The following is an 18,170-nucleotide window of genomic DNA, read 5'->3' as shown; positions in this document are numbered from 1 at the left end:
CTTTACTGGAGGAGGGTAATCTCTAGACTGGGGTACAGAGGCATGCGCAGAGCTTATATACCGGTGTGGTCACTGCCGGTACTACAGTATACAGGAGCTGTAAAAAGTAGTTCTGACTTAAAGGCACATACACTACAATTCCTCCCTTTTTAGATTAATAATACCCCCTTAATATTCAAATAACAATTGCATTTTTACATGTACATTCAATAACAAAAGTCCATTTATAGATTCAGTCTTTGGGGCGGCTTCCTGACCCTTTCGGGATAGCGCCTTTCCAGAGGTTCTTGTTCTTGGTGCAGAGGCGATTCTGACCCCTTTTCATCAGGTAGTTCATCGGGTTCCACTGCTACTGGTTGCCCTACATTGAAGCTCCTTGTTGGCTTCTCGTTGATGTGCTGGAATTGTTTGTCCTCAACATTTCTTCGCACATTTGGTCTGAGCAAGTCCAGACGAGATCTCAACCTTCGGTTAAAGAACATCATGGCCGGGGTCTGGTTGGTAACTGCATGTGTCGCGTTTCGGTAGGATAATAAGAAATTGTCCATCTTATGCTGTAGTGGAATTTCCTCATCGCACATGGCCTTTATCGCCTTCTTAAAGGTTTGTACGAACCTCTCAGCCAATCCATTGGTGGCTGGATGATACGGGGCAGATGTGTAATGCCTTACCCCATTCCTTTTCATGAATTTTTGGAACTCGTCGGACACAAACTGTGGTCCATTATCAGAGCAGATCTGCTCTGGCAAACCGTTTCTGGCAAATATGGTCCGTAGGACTGCAATCGTTTTCTCTGTAGTGGTTGAAGACATCTTTATCACCTCAGGCCACTTTGAATGAGCATCCACTGCTATTAAGAACATTGATTTCATGAATGGACCAGCGAAATCAATGTGCACCCGTTGCCATGGAGAGGAGGGCCACTCCCATGGGTGTAGAGGGGCATGTGGTGGTGCATTTTGGACCTTCTGGCATCCTAAGCACCTCTTAGTTAGGTCTTCGATTTGTTGATCGATTCCCAGCCACCACACATAATCCCTGGCAAGGCTTTTCATTTTCACTCCCCCCAGATGACCTTCATGTAGCTCATTTAGCACTCTCTCCCTTAACTTGGGTGGAATCACCACTCTGGATCCACACATCACTGTCCCCTGGCATACTGACAGCTGTTCTCTTCTGGATGAGAATGCTGGCAACAGTGAGTCGCCATGTGTTGGCCATCCCCTCACCGTCAATTCATATACCCGTGACAGCATCGGATCATTGCGGGTCTCCTTCTCTATATCCGCGTTTGTTACTGGCAATCGTTCAATTATCGACGAATAAAATATCTCAATAGGGTCCACTGCTGGTGCTTCCTCCACAGTAGGCAGTGGCAGGCGCAATAGCCCATCAGCGTTCCCATGCTGTTTTGTGCCTTTATATTCTATTTCATATTGATTCGCCCCTAGAAACAGGGACCATCTTTGTAACCGCTGTGCAGTCATTACTGGCACGCCCTTCTTAGGATTAAAGATGGAGACAAGTGGTTGGTGGTCAGTTAGCAAGGTGAACTTCTGCCCATGCAGATAGTGGTTGAATTTTTTAAATCCCCATACTAGGCTGAGGGCCTCCCTGTCAATCTGGGCGTAGTTGCACTCGGCTGAGGTTAGTGACCGAGATGTCGTCCAAATAACACTGGGTCCCTGGAATCCCTTGCAGGACCTGATCCATCGCCCTTTGCCAGATAGCTGGAGCCGCGGCTACTCCAAACACCAGCCGGTTGTATTGATAGAGACCTTTATGGGTGTTGATCGTAAGGTAATGTTTCGAAGCTTCTTCTACCTCCATTTGCAAGTACGCCTGGGCTAGATCAATTTTGGTGAAGCGTTTACTACCAGATAGCGAGGCGAAAATATCCTCAATTCGTGGAAGTGGATATTGCACCGTGTGAAGGACTGGGTTCACTGTCACCTTAAAATCCCCACAGATGCGGACCTTCTTTGGTTCCCCAGGCGTATTACTCAACGACCTCTTCATTACAGGAACGATAGGTGAAGCCCACTCGCTCCAGTCCACTTTGGACAGTACTCCTGAACGTTCCAACCCTTCCAGCTCTGCTTCAACCGCTGGTCTGATCGCATAAGGCACTGGTCTGGCCTTCAGAAACTTTGGGCTTGCATTTTCCTCTATTTTAATTGTTGCTGTTATTCCTTTTAGTGTTCCTAGTCCCTCCTGGTGTGGTCACTGCCGGTACTACAGTATACAGGAGCTGTAAAAAGTAGTTCTGACTTAAAGGCACATACACTACACTATCGCTTTCCAGTACAGTGCCTGAGCCCAGTTTACTGATGGTATGTCTGTTTGTCAAAATGTTTTATTGATAACTCTTGTTAAGGGCCATTAAGGATGGGCAGTAAATGCTGGCCTTGCCAGCGGTGCCCACATCCCGTGAATGTATAATAAAAAAAAATGTGTCTTGGGACATTTTGCTATGTTAAAGGTGCTATATCAATGCAAGTCATTGTTGTTGTTACAGTCTTACCTTTTCAAGGAATTGTTCATTATCTATGCCCTTGTTAGCTAATTGCTGTCAAGTTAACTGTTTATGCATTGCGTATTTGGCTGTATTTTACTGTTTCGTATAGTGACAGCACTATTCCCAGCCAGAATGGAGATAATTGGGTAATTTAGCCTGTCAATCATGCCTGGAGACCGGACTGCTGTAAACGACTGGGATTGATTTTATGCACAGAATTTGTATTATGTAACTATCTTTCACTCACTGCATTTTGCTGGAGAAATCACCCTGCTTTTATCGGGAGGCTTTGCTGCAGTTTCGGTCATGAGTTCTGTTTGCTGTAGTCTGTAGAGACCCTTTTTAACTAGACTCTGTTTACTGTTTGCTGAGTAAATAGACTCTGTTTATTGTTTGTTCAGTAAGTAGACTCTGTTTACTGTAGTAAATCCTGCCATAAATCCCACCCCGCCTCCAACTCATTGGCTGACAATATTCACTGTATTTTTAAGAGTAGGAATCTGAAACATGAGATGCCCTTTCATAAAATACACGAGCTATCAAAATTAATCATTGAAATTACAGCACAGAAGGAGGCCACTTTTTCCATTGCTCCTGTGCCACTGCCAGCTCTTCAACTGAAGCTGTCTACTCCAATGTCAATACCCTGCCTTTTTCCTGTATACTGTTAAATTCTTCCCTTTCAAATACTGTTCAAATGTATTCATGTAGAACTTCTGAATCTCACAATTATAGTTAATATGATGCATGAGACCTGGGAATAAAGGCTTGGGAGCGGAAAGGTACATTGGGTAAATTATTCATTTGTTGTCAGTAAAATTTCTGCTCAAATTATCCACCATGAATCTAGAGAAGTGAAACTAATCTCTCGCAATGAAACTAGAAAAGCTGAGGTTGTTCTCCTTAGAGCAGAGAAGGCTAAGGGGAGCTTTAATAGAGGTGTTCAAATTATGAGGGGTTTTGAAAGAGTAGATAGGGAGAAGCTGTTTCCAGCAGCAGGTGGGTCAGTAACCAGAGGACACAGATTTAAGATAATTGACAAAAGAACCAGAGGGGAGATAAGGCTTGATGAGGGTAATGCGGTTGATGTGGTGTACATGGATTTCCAAAAGGCGTTTGATAAAGTGCCACATAATAGGCCTGCCGGCAAAGTTGAAGCCCATGGAATAAAAGGGACAGAGGCAGTATGGATATGAAATTGGCTAAGTGACAGGAAACAGAGAGTAGTGGTGAACGGTTATTTTTTGGACTGAGGAAGGCACGAAGTGGTGTTCCTCAGAGGTCAGTACTAGGACCACTGCTTGGACTTGGGTGCACAGGGCACAATTTCAAATTTTGCAGATGACACAGAACTTGGAAGTACAGTGAACAGTGAGGAGGATAGTGATAGACTTCAAGAGGACATAGACAGGCTGGTGGAATGGGCAGACAGGTGGCAGATGAAATTTAATGCAGGAAAGTGTGAAATTATATATTTTGGTAGGAAGAACGAGGAGAGGCAATAAAAACTAAAGGATGCAATTCTAAAGTGGGTGCATGAACAGAGAGACCTGGGGGTATATGTGCACAAATCGTTGAAGGTGGCAGGGCAGGTTGAGAAGCAGTTAAAAAAGCATACAGAATTCTGGGCTTCATAAATAGAATCATAGAATGGTTACAGCATGGAAGAAGGCCATTCGGCCCGCCGAGCCCGTGCTGGCTCTCTGCAAGAGCACTTCAGCTAGTCCCACTCCCAAACCCTTTCCCCATAGCCCTGCCAATTTTTTTCCTTCAGTTACTTATCCAACTCCCTTTTGAAAGCCGTGATTGATTCTGCCTCCGACACCCTCTCAGGCAGTACATTTCAGATCCTAACCACTCGCTGTGTAAAAAAGTTTTCCTCATGTCGCCTTTGGTTCTCTTGTCAATCATCCTAAATCTGTGCCCTCTGGTTCTTGGCCCTTCTGCCAATGGGAACAGTTTCTCTCTATCTACTCTGTCCAGACCCCTCATGATTTTAAACACCTCTATCAAATCTCCTCTCAACCTTCTCTACTCTAAGGAGAACAACCCCAGCTTCTCTAGTCTATCCACGTGACTGAAGTCCCTCATTCCTGGGATAACTCTCGTGAATCTTTTCTGCACCCTCTCTTAGGCCTTCACAACCTTCCTAAAGTGCGGTGCCCAGAATTGGACACAATACTCCAGTTGGGGCCAAACCAGTGTTTTATAAAGGTTCATCATAACTTCCACACTTTTGTACTCTATGCTTCAATTTATGAAGCCCAGGATCCCGTAAGCTTTTTTAACAGCTTTCTCAGCCTGCCCTGCCACCTTCAACGATTTGTGCACATATACCCCCAGGTCTCTCTGTTCATGCACCCCCTTCAGGATTGTATCCATTAGTTTATATTGCCTCTCCTCATTCTTTCTACCAAAATGTATCACTTCACGCTTTTCTGCATTAAATTTCATCTGCCATGTGTCCGCCCATTTCATCAGCCTGTCTATGTCTTCCTGAAGTTTATCACTCTCCTCCTCAGTGTTCACTATACTTCCAGGTTTTGTGTCATCTGCAAATTTTGAAATTGTGCCCTGTACACCCACATCCAAGTCATTAATATATATCAAGAAAAGCAGTGGTCCTAGAACTGACCCCTGGGGAACACCACTGTATACCTTTCTCCAGTCTGAAAAGCAACCGTTCACCACTACTCTCTGTTTCCTGTCACTTAGCCAATTCTGTATCCATGCTGCCACTGTCCCTTTCATTCCATGGGCTTCAGCTTTGCTAGCAAGCCTATTATGTGGCACTTTGTTGAACGCCTTTTGGAAATCCATGTACTCTACCATTACCCTCATCAACCCTCTCTGTTACCTCATCAAAGAATTCAATCAAGTTAGTTAAACACTATTTGCCTTGAACAAATCCACGCTGGCTTTCCTTAATTAATTCACACTTGTCCAAGTGACTGTTAATTTTGTCTCTGATTAATGTTTCTAAAAGCTTCCCCACTACCGAGGTCAAATTGACTGGCCTGTATTTGCTGGGTTTATCTTTACACCCTTTTTGAACAAGGGTGTAACATTAGCAATTTTCCAGCCCTCTGGCACCACCCACGTATCCAAGTAGGTTTGTGAGGTTTCTGTGATTCTGTGATTGGAATATTATGGCCAGCACCTCTGCGATTTCTTCCTTCACTTCCCTCAGCGTCCTAGGATGCATCCCATCTGTTCCTGGTGACTTATCTACTTTAAGTACAGCCAGCTTTTCTAGTACCTCCTCTTTATCAATTTTTATTCCATTCAGTATCTCCTCTACCTCCTCCTTCACTATGTCTATAGCAGCATCTTCTTCCTTGGTAAAGACAGATGCAAAGTACTCATTTAACACCTCAGCCATACCCTCTGCCTCCATGCAGAGGTCTCCTTTTCGTCCCTAATCAGCCCCACCTCTCCTTTTATTACCCGTTTACTATTTATATGCCTATAGAAGACTTTTGGATTATCTTTTATGTTAGCTGCTATTCTATTCTCGTAACCTCTCTTTGCTCCTATTATTTTCTTTTTCACTTCTCCTCTGAACTTTCTATATTTAGCCTGATTCTCAGATGTATTCTCGACCGGACATCTGTCATATGTGCTCTTTTTCTGCTTCATCTTACTCTCTATCTCTTTCGTCATCCAGCAAAATCTGACTTTAGTTGCCCTACCTTTTCCCCTAGTGAGAATGTACCTCGACTGTACCCGAACTATTTTGGGGACCAAGGCTGGGAACTCAACATCCAGGGGTATTCAATATTCAGGAAAGATAGGCAAAAAGGAAAAGGAGGTGGGGTAGCATTGCTGGTTAAAGAGGGGATTAACACAATTGTAAGGAAAGATATTAGCTCTGATGATGTGGAATCTGTATGGGTAGAACTGAGAAATACCAAGGGGCAGAAAAGGTTCGTGGGAGTGGTGTATAGACCCCAAACAGTAATGCAGAGTTTGGGGATGGCATTAAAAGGGAAATTAGAGAAGCATGCAATAAGGGCACAGCAGTCATCATGGGTGACTTTAATCTACATATAGATTGGCCTAACCAAATTAGTAACAATACTGTGGAGGAGGAATTCCTGGAGTGTATACGGGATGGTTTCCTGGACCAATATGTCGAGGAACCAACTAGGGGTCAGGTCATCTTAGACTGGGTATTATGCAATGAGAAAGGATTAATTAGCAATCTTGTTGTGCGAGGCCCCTTGGGTCGGAGCGATCATAATATAAAAGAATTCTTAATTAAGGTGGAGAGTGAAGTAGTTGACTCAGAGACTAAGGTCCTGAATTTAAATAAAGGGAACTATGATGGCATGAGACGCGAGTTGGGTAGGATTGATTGGGTAATGTCACTCAAAGGGTTGATGGTGTATAGGCAATGGCAAACATTCAAAGATCGCATGGATGAACTACAGAATTTGTTTATCCTAGTTTGGCATGAAAATAAAACAAAAAAGGTGACTCAACCGTGGCTAACAAGGGAAATTAGGGATAACATAAGATCCAAAGAGAGGACATATAAATTGGCCAAAAAAATCAGCAAACCCGAGGATTGGGAGCAGTTTAGGATTCAGCAAAGGAGGACAAAGGGATTAATTAAGAGGGGGAAAATAGATTATGAAAGTAAGCTTACAGGGAACATAAAAACTGACTGTAAAAGCTTTTATAGATATGTGAAGAGGAAAAGATTGGTGAAGTCAAGCTTAGGTCCCTTACAGTCAGAATCAGGGGAATTTATAATGGGGAACAAAGAAATGGCAGACCAATTAAATACATATTTTGGTTCTGTTTTCACAAAGGAGGACACAAATAACCTCCCAGAGATGTCGGGGAACATAGGGACTAATGAGAGGGAGGAACTGAAAGAAATCAGTATTTGTAGGAAAATGGTGTTGGGGAAGTTGACGGGATTGAAGGCCGATAAATCCCCAGGGCCTGATAATCTACATCCTAGGGTACTTAAGGAAGTGGCCCTGGAGATAGTAGGTGCATTGCTAGTCATCTTCCAGAACTCGATAGACTCTGGAACAGTACCCATAGATTGGAGGGTAGCTAATGTTACCCCACTATTCAAAAAAGGTGGTAGAGAAAAAGCAGGGAATTATAGACCGGTAAGCCTGACATCGGTAGTGGGGAAAATGCTAGAGTCCATTATAAAAGATGTAATAGCAGAGCACTTGGAAAGCAGTGACAGGATCGGACAAAGTCAACATGGATTTACAAAAGGTAAATCGTGCTTGACTAATCTACTGGAATTTTTTGAGGATTTAACTGGTAAAATAGATAAGGGAGAACCAGTGGATGTGGTGTTTTTGGACTTACAGAAGGCTTTTGATAAGGTCCTGCATAAGAGATTAGCGTGCAAAATTAAGGCACATGGGATTGGGGGCAAGGTATTGACTTGGATAGAGAACTGGTTGGCAGATAGAAAGCAAAGAGTTGGAAAAAACGGGTCGTTTTCCGAGTGGCAGGCAGTGATTAGTGGGGTACCGCAAGGATCGGTCCTAGGACCCCAGCTGTTCACAATATATATTAATGATCTGGATGAGGGAATTTGATGTAGTATCTCCAAATTTGCAGACGACACAAAGCTGGGTGGGAGGGTATGCTGTGAGGAGGATGTCGTGAAACTCCAGTACGATTTGGACAGGTTGGGTGATTGGGCAGAAACATGGCAAATGCACTATAATGTGGATAAATGTGAGGTTATCCACTTTGGTGGCAAAAACAGGAAGGCAGATTATTATTTGAATGGCAATAGATTGGGAGAAGGGGAAGTGCAAAGAGACCTGGGTGTTCTTGTGCACCAGTCGCTGAAGGTAAGCATGCAGGTGCAGCAGGCGGTTAAGAAGACAAATGGTATGTTGGCCTTTGTAGCAAGAGGGTTCGAGTACAGGAACAAAGATGTCTTGCTGCAGTTGTACAGGGCCTTGGTGAGACCGCACCTTGAGTATTGTGTGCAGTTTTGGTCGCCTTATCTGAGGAAGGATGTTCTTGCCATGGAGGGAGTGCAGCGAAGATTCACCAGGCTGATACCTGGGATGGCAGGAATGATGTATGAGGAGAGATTGTGTCGATTGGGCTTATACTCACTGGAGTTTAGAAGATTGAGAGGGGATCTCATCGAAACCTATAAAATTCTGTCAGGTCTGGACAGACTAGATGCAGGAAGGATGTTCCCGATGGCCACTGAGTCCAGAACCAGGGGTCATAGTCTAAGGATAAGGGGTAAGCCATTTAGGACTGAGATGAGGAGGAATTTCTTCACCCAGAGAGTGGTGAACCTGTGGAATTCTCTGCCACAGAGGGCGGTGGAGGCCAGTTCATTAAATATATTCAAGAAGGAGTTGGATATATTTCTTGAGGCTAAAGGGATCAAGGGATATGGGGAGAAGGCAGGGATAGGGTACTGAATTTGGATGATCAGCCATGATCTCATTGAATGGTGGAGCAGGCTCGAGGGGCCGAATGGCTTACTCCTGCTCCTATCTTCTATGTTTCTATGTTTCTATTTCCTCTTTAAAGGCAGCCCATTGTTCCATTGCAGTTTTGCCTGCCAATCTTTGATTCCAGTTTACCCGGGCCAGATCCATTCTCATCCCACTGAAATTGGCCTTCCTCCAATTAAGTATTTTTACTCTAGATTGAGGCATAGAGTACAAAAGCAAGGAAGTTATGGCAAACCTTTATAAAACACTGGTCTGGCCTCAACTGGAGTATTGTGTCCTATTCTGGGCACTGCACTTTATGAAGGATGTCAAGGCCTTAGAGAGGGTACAGAAAAGATTCACAGGAATGGTTCCAGGGATGAGGGACTTCAGTTACGTGGATAGACTGGAGAAGCTGGGTGTAAAGTCTGTGGGTTGTGCAGTTAATAACGACACAGACTTCAGGAGTAACAAACAGGACTTTACTATTCGAAGGTCAGGGCGAATCTGCCCAAGGAATCCTACCACAACGCTTATATACTGGTGTGGTCACTGTCAGTATTACAGTATACAGAAGCCAAACAAGTAGTGCCACACCTAAAGTAGTTCTCTTAAAGGTGAACGGTTACATACAATAGTTTCCTTAAAGGTAGACGGGTACATACACTGCAATCCTCCCTTTTTAGCTTACAACATACTGATTCCTTAGTAAACATACATTATAACATATATACAGCTTATGTAAGACAGTTCATAGATTCAGTCTTTCTGGAGGTTTCCGGATTCTGTCCGGATAACGCCGCAGTGGTGTCGTCATTCCCGGCGGGCTAGTATGTGCTTCTGGCAAAGTCGATTCGGCTTGAAAAACAGTGTCAGGTTCATCTGATTCCAGTATTACCAGATCGGAAGTAGGTGTTCTGGGTATCTCAGTTTCAACATTACCCGGGTAAGGTGGTGAAGTCGGTTGCCCATTTGTGGCGGACCCTATGATCTGGTCCACATGGCGCCTTATTATATTGTCCCCAATGTCCACCGTATACATTAACGGCCCTAGCCTTTTTCCAATAGTTCCAGGCTGCCATTTCTCGGTACGGTAGTCCCGGGCCAAAACTCGTTGACCGATCTGGAAAGATCTAGTGGCCCTTTCATTCATGCCTTGGAATTGCCGGTTCTCTACGTCCCTTCTGACGTTTGGTTTGAGTAAATCCAGCCGGCATCTTAGGCGTCTATTAAAAAACATCATGGCGGGAGTTTGATTTGTGACCGCATGTGTTGCATTCCAGTAGGCCAACAAAAAGCTATCCACCTTATGTTGTAGATTTATGTCTTCATTACCCATGGCCTTTATGGCCTTCTTGAAGGTCTGGACAAACCTTTCAGCCAATCCATTGGAGGCGGGGTGGTATGGGGCTGACATGTAGTGCTTAACCCCATTGCTCTTTAAGAATTTCTTGAATTCTTCGGACACAAATTGCGGTCCATTATCAGAACAGATCTGTTCCGGCAGGCCATTCCTAGCAAACATAGTCCTTAACACTGTGATGGTTTTTTCCGTGGTGGTGGTGGTCACCTTAATTACTTCCGGCCACTTGGAGTGGGCATCCACCGCTATTAGAAACATCGAGTCCATAAATGGACCAGCAAAGTCGATGTGTACTCTTTGCCAAGGAGATGAGGGCCACTCCCATGGATGCAGAGGAGCCTGTGGTGGTGCGTTCTGAACCCTCTGACATCCTAGGCAGTTCTTAGTGATCTCTTCGATGTCTCCATCAATGCCTGGCCACCACACAAACGCTCTTGCTAGGTTCTTCATCTTCACTCCACCCAGATGTCCTTCGTGCAGCTCCTTTAGCACCTTCTTTTGGAGTTTGGGTGGAATCACCACTCTAGATCCACACATCAGGGCTCCTCGACACACTGACAGTTGTTCTTTCCTCTGTGAAAATGCTTGCAGTGTTGGTTCGCTCTGTGCTGGCCATCCCTCCACCGTTAAATCATAGACTCGTGAAAGAGTCGGGTCATTCCTTGTCTCATTCTCAATCATTGAGTTTGTTATCGGTAAACACTCCACTATGGATGAGTGGAACATCTCTACTGGGTCCACTGTACTCGCTTCTTCTACCATCGGTAATGGCAAGCGCGATAACCCATCAGCATTTCCATGCTGTTTGGACCTTTTGTATTCGATGTCATATTGGTGTGCCCCAAGTAACACGGACCACCTTTGTAACCTTTGTGCTGTCATGGTGGAAACGGCCTTGTTTGGGTTGAATATGGACACCAACGGCTGGTGGTCTGTCAGTAATGTGAACTTCTTACATTGCAGGTAATGATTGAATTTCTTCACGCCCCACACCAGACTGAGGGCCTCCCTATCTATTTGAGCATAATTTCGCTCTGCGGGGGTCAACGATCGGGACGCGAATGCCACTGGCCTTTCCGAGCCATTTGGTAGCCTGTGCGACAGTACTGCTCCAATTCCGTACGGGGAAGCATCACAAGCTAGACGAAGGGGTAACATTGGGTTGAAATGAGCCAACACTTCTTCAGAGGTAATCAACTCCTTGCTTCTGCGAAAAGCCTTTCTGCATTCCTCACTCCACTTCCATGGTGTATCTTTCCGCAACAGAGCATTCAGCGGATGCAGCACCGTGGATAAATTTGGCAGAAACTTGTGATAGTAATTAATCAACCCCAAGAATGATCTTAACTGTGATACGTTTCCTGGAGCGGGGGCCTTCACGACCGCTTCTATCTTTTCAGGTGACTTGTGCAGTCCCTCTCGGTCAATGACATGACCGCAGTATGAGATCCGTTTTTGGAAGAACTCACACTTCTTGCGATTAACCCGAAGGCCATACTCCTTCAACCTGGTGAGTACCAGTTTCAAATTTGTGAGGTGTTCTTCCTCGTCTTTTCCTGTGATCAGAATATCATCTAAGTAGCACTGCGTGCTTGGAATTCCTTGTAATACCTGCTCCATGGCCCTCTGCCAAATTGCTGGCGCTGAAGCTACCCCAAAGACCAGTCTATTATAGCGATACAAGCCTCTGTGTGTGTTGATGGTGAGGTACTGGCGTGACTCTTCCTCGACCTCCATCTGTAAATATGCCTGAGCCAGGTCTATCTTGGTGAAGTGCTTCCCTCCAGCCAACGAAGCAAAGATATCTTCAATCCGCGGAAGCGGGTATTGTACCGTGTGAAGCACCGGATTCACTGTGATCTTGAAATCTCCGCAGATACGGACCTTCCCCGGTCCCCCTGGCTTATTACTTGGTGAGGACTTCATGACGGGAACAATGGGCGTGGCCCACTCGCTCCAGTCCACTTTTGACAGGACCCCTGATCGTTCAAGTTCTTCCAGTTCTGCCTCCACAGCTGGTCGTATTGCGTAAGGTACCGATCTGGCCTTAAAAAACTTTGGGCTTGCATGTTCTGCAATCTTAACCTTTGCTTTAATTCCTCGCAGTGTTCCCAGTCCTTGCTGGAATACCTCTTTAGCTTCGTCCAATATTCTGGACAACCGTTCAGGTTTGACATCCTCTTTTCCGGAATCCACCGTCATGGTGTTTAGTGAATGCCAGTCCATCTTTATTTTTCGGATCCACTCCCGTCCCAGAAGTGGTGGACCTCCCTCAGGCAACACATACAGGTCCAACCGGTGGTGATCTTTATCCTTGTATCTCACCTTGACTTCTATCTTTCCGATGGGGAATACTTTGTGCCCCGTGTATGTCTGCAGTACTAGTTCCGTATCCCGTAGTGGAATATGCTTGAATAACTTTTTATAGTCATGCTTATTCATGACCGTCAACGCCAATCCGGTGTCCACTTCCATTTTTACTTGGACTTTGGCAATCTGTAGCGTGATCCAGATAGTCTGTCGGTCAGCTTCATTACTCACATTGTGAATTCTTAGACTGTCCAGTCCTTTGCAGTTGGAGTGTGAGTCCGACTTCTGTTCCTTCAGACTCTTCCTAGTCACCTCTTGTACCTTTCTGTACCATTTTTGTGGTGACTCATTATTGTTGTACGTCGTTCCTGACCGGCATACCTTAGCCATGTGACCGAGCTTGCCACATTTCCTACATTCTTGTTTTTTAAACCAGCATTGGTTCTGGTCGTGTGTTGTCTTCCCACAACGATAGCATTTCGTTGTACCCGAAGTAATTTGTTGTACCCTGAGTGCCGCTGCCTTTAGCTGCATTTCCACAGTTCCTTTCGCTGCGGCTTCGTTTGATGCTGCGATAAGGACAGCCTTATCCAGTGGAAGATCGTTCTCTTCGAGTAGTCGCTTTTGCGTCCCTTCCTTGGACAATCCGCATACGAACTTGTCTCGCAGTGCCTCTGTCAGATTCCCTCCGAACTGGCAGTGTTTCGCTAGCCTACGCAGTTCGACCAAGTATTCCGCGTTGCTTTCGTCTTTCCGTTGCGTTCTTGCATAGAATTTGAATCGTTCAGCCAACATCAACGGTGCGGGGTTCAAGTGATCCTTCAGCACTGCTACAATATCATCGAAAGTCTGATCCGCCGGTTTAGCTGGTGAGAGAAGATGCTTCAACAACCCGAATGTTTTCGCACCCATTATGTTAAGTAAGGTTAAAGCTTTTTCATCCTTTGCTATTTTATTAGCCTTACAATGTATCTCAATACGTTCCACGTACGTGGTCCAGTCTTCTATCTCAGAATTAAAATCGTTGATGTCCCCACGCTCAGGCATCTTCCTTTCCTTGGGAACAACACAAGTATTTCTTTAAATTATTATTTTTTTTTTTCCTAAGATGGCGGCTTTTCCCGCGAAAATGGCGGTTTCCCGCTCTTTCCTTCTCTCCCCGCCCCTTCAATGGCGGTTTCCCACGTCTGTCGTCTTCTCCACCTAATGGCGGCTTCCCGCGTTTCTTCCCTGGTGGGAGGGGTACGCTTTCCCCACAGCGGACAGGTTCAGCCGCTGGGCTGGCTCTCGCACAGTTCCCCTTACTCGGCTCTGTCTCTCTCTCCCGCTCGCTCGGCTCTACCGGCGCTGGGTACTTCCGTTGGTGGAGAACAGTTCAGTCGCTGGACTGGCTCTCGCGCAGTCTCCCTTGGTCGGCTCTGTTTCTCCCGCACGCTCGGTTCCCATTCGCCTCCCAGCCCTCTCGCAGTCCGGTGCTTCCCTCCCCGGCTGCGGCTGAGTTTCTCTCTTCCCGCACCTACGCTCCCGGTCTCAGCGCTTCGTGGCTTCGGTCGCTGCCCGGCTTTCCCGCCAATCGCGGTCTGGCTGTCTCACGACGCCGTTGGACCCGACTTTCCGTCCGGCTCCCTTCCCCCTCGACCGTGGTCGAGTGCACAGCCCTTATCCTCCGGATATTCTTTACACTTTCCCTTACTCACAGTCTCCGTGGCCACCTTGCTTCCTGCTGATCGGCTCACTCCGCACCGTGGCAGAAGGGACAGTCAGTGCCTGTTGCTGATGGAAGCTTTTGTTGCTAAAGTCTTCCTCCTTCCTATTGCTGCAGCCTCGTGTTTTCTCCCAGCAGAACGACGAGGGCGGTTGCCTCTCTTCGACGCTCTTTAGTTGCTTTGGTAGTCTTGCCGCAGGGTACGATCGGACTCGTCGCCACTGTAAAGTCTGTGGGTTGTGCAGTTAATAACGACACAGACTTCAGGAGTAACAAACAAACAGGACTTTACTATTCGAAGGTCAGGGCGAATCTGCCCAAGGAATCCTACCACAACGCTTATATACTGGTGTGGTCACTGTCAGTATTACAGTATACAGAAGCCAAACAAGTAGTGCCACACCTAAAGTAGTTCTCTTAAAGGTGAACGGTTACATACAATAGTTTCCTTAAAGGTAGACGGGTACATACACTACACTGGGATTGTTCTCCTTCGAGCAGAGAAGGTTGAGAGGAGATTTGATAGAGGTATTCAAAATCATGAGGGGTCTAGACAGAGTAGATAGAGAGAAACTGTTCCCATTGGCAGAAGGGTCGAGAACCAGAGGACAAAGTGATTGGCAGAAGGACCAAAGGTGACATGAGGAAAAACTTTTTTACGCAGCGAGTGGTTAGGATCTGGAATGCACTGCCTGAGAGGGCAGTTGAGGCAGATTCAATTGTGGCTTTCAAAAGCGAATTGGATAAGTACCTGAAAGAAAATGATTTGCAGGGCTACGGGGAAAGGGTGGGGGAGTGGGAGTAGCTGAAGTGCTCTTGCAGAGAGCTGGCACGGGCTCGATGGGCCGAATGGCCTCCTTCTGTACTGTAACCATTCCATGATTCTATGAGGCAGTTGTTCAGTGCATGAGATGAGGAGAAATTATTTTACGCAGCGAGTTTTGATGATCTGGAATGCACTGCCTGAAATGCCGATTCAATAGTAACTTTCAAAAGGGAATTGGATAAATACTTGACGGGGGATAATTTGCAGGGCGATGGGGAAAGATCAGAGGGAGTGGGGCTAGTTGGAGAGCTCTTTCAATGAGCCGGCACAGGCACGATGGGCCGAATGGCCTCCTTCTGTGTTGTAACATTCTATGATACACCAAAAATTTACATCAGCGAGTCAGACATCCAATCAGACTTTAGCGGCAATTCTTGATAATTGGCACCTTATCTACCAGGGGAAGCCACCTGAGCTATGCAAGTCCCCAATCCCCTCCCCATCACTCCAATTAGACAAAGAAAATGGCAGGTGAAAGTCTGGACCCGTATACAGTATGTCATTAGATGTATGTAATCACTGACTTCTCAAGTTAAATGTGTGAAAATCGAAAATGGTCACAGCAGATTCACGATCTACCTAAAATTCATCAAGCATTCCCACTCCTGATCGTTATCTGGTGATCCCACGCTGCAAAGTACACAAGTGGGTGTCGGGTGAGGCCACAATTGGACTCTGCTGACACTCCAGTGCAGTACTGAGGGAGTGCTGCACTGTCAGAGGCACCGTTTTTCAGACGTAACGTTAAACCAAGGCCCCTGTCTGCCCTCTCAGGTGGATGGAAAAGATCCCACGACCAACATCACTAAAAGAGATTATCTGGTCATTATCACATTGCTGTTTGTGGGACCTTGCTGTGCGCAAATTGGCTGCCATGTTTCCTACATGATGTATTGTTTTCTTTGTGGGTTCAATGATGAGACATTTATGAAAGAGAATGATTTTTTATCTAAAGTATGTTCAACTCAGTTAACAGCATTTACAGGAGACATCATGTTACAAATCCATCTAGAACGAAACTGAAACCAAACTCCTGCTTGTCTCTCACATGACCTCTGCTGGTCAAGCATAAGTAATCAATACATGCAAACATGCTGATAAGGCATCATAATCAAACAGGCAAATAACATCACTATTTGCTGATATCATTACATCTCCCTTTCTTAAAACAAAAGTATTTTACTTTTAACTAACAACATGTTTTATTTGTATTAATCTGCATTTTAACTGTAACACTTAATGAACTTGCATTATCATTATCATGATCAAGGTTTTTTAACCTTGCTTTGTGTGTTCACATGAAATATGTAACTACACTACTACTTGAAGAAAGAATAAGATAACATTACTTCCTTCTATAACAATAGTCCTTAAATTTGCTCAATGAGTCTCTCAGGAGGCTTCACGTGTCTTGAGGATTTTCTGATTGATTGTCCTTGAATCTGAGTTGTTGCCTCAGATGATGTTTTCTCAGCTGTGTGATCAGGTTGTTCAACAGTATCAGTCTCTTGACCTGCTGTGGCTGGTCCCATGAGAAGATCTCGACGATTTCTTCTCAGAACAGCACCCTCATCTGTCTGAATGGTGTATGATCTTGGTTGAACTTCACTCAGGACAGTTCCCTTCTGAGTCCATGTGTTTGTTTTGTCTTTGAACCTTACTTGGTCACCAGTGTGGAGTTCAGGTAGGTTTTGTGTTCCTCTGTCATAGTAGTACTTTTGCTTTTCTTTCTGTTGTTCTTTGAACTTCCTCACTTTCTCCCCCTCTTTTGTTTTCAGGAGGTTCTCCGGGATGGGTAGGTTTGACCTTAGCCGACGTCCCATCAGGAGTTGGGCTGGTGACATACCACACTCGAGCGGCGTTGTGCGGTATACAAGCATGCTCTGGTAGAAGTCAGTTCCACTGTCTTTTGCCTTGTACATCAGTCTTTTCACTGTCTGGACCGATTTTTCCACTAGACCATTGGACTGTGGAAAGTGAGGACTTGACGTTGTGTGGACAAAGTCCCACTCTTTGACAAAGTGTCGGAAACTTGCATTGTAAAACTGGAGTCCGTTGTCTGTGAAGACCTCGCTTGCCACGCCATGTCTGGAGAATATGGCTTTCAGACATGTTATCACAGCATCTGCAGTGGTGGTGTACAGTCTACAAACCTCTGGATACAGGGAGTAATAGTCTATGACTACAAGATAGTCCTTCCCTTGACATACGAATAGGTCAGCGCCTACCTTCTGGTAAGGTCTGTCTGGCGCTGGGGGTGGCTTTAGTGGTTCTACCGGATTGCTTGCTCGATATTTCAGGCATATTGTGCAGTTTGACACCTCATTTGTCACATCTTGGTTGATTCGTGGCCAGTACATCACCTCTCGTGCTCTTTTCTTACACTTTTCGATTCCCAGATGTCCTCCATGGATCTTTTTTAACATCTCTTTTCTCAGACTCTTTGGGATAACTATTTTACTTCCTTTGTAGATGATGTCTTCGACCACTGATAGTTCCGCCCTGCAGTTCCAGTACTCTACCATGTCAGGTGAGCAGTCTTGCTTCATGTTGGGCCATCCATCCAAGATGCTTTTTCTCAGTCGTCTCATTGTTTCATCTTTGTTTGTCTCAGTCTTTATGAGCTCCATTTTTGCATCTGCTATGGGCAGTGCACTTGTGATCATGTCCACGTAGGCGTTCACTTTTTCATCCATTGTGGTGTTTGCGGGCTCACTTGGGTCAACAGCTCTGGACAACGTGTCTGCTGTATACATCAGTTTACCCGGTGTGTACGCAACATTCAGTGTATAGCGTTGCAGCCTGATCATCATTCTTTGTATTCTAAGCGGACAGCTATTTAGTGGCTTTTGGAACAATGCAATCAAGGGCTTATGGTCAGTCTCTACACTGATTGCTTGTCCTGCCACAAACTGGTGAAATCTTTCACAGGCGTATGTGATGCTGAGCAGCTCCTTTTCTATTTGAGCATATCGCGTCTCCGCGTCTGTCATTGAGCGCGA

This window comes from Somniosus microcephalus, chromosome 1 (assembly GCF_052327205.1).
Source record: "Somniosus microcephalus isolate GS21.2 chromosome 1, FLI_Smic_1.0, whole genome shotgun sequence".
NCBI classification, from domain to species: domain Eukaryota; kingdom Metazoa; phylum Chordata; class Chondrichthyes; order Squaliformes; family Somniosidae; genus Somniosus; species Somniosus microcephalus.
This window is presented reverse-complemented; position numbering follows the sequence as displayed.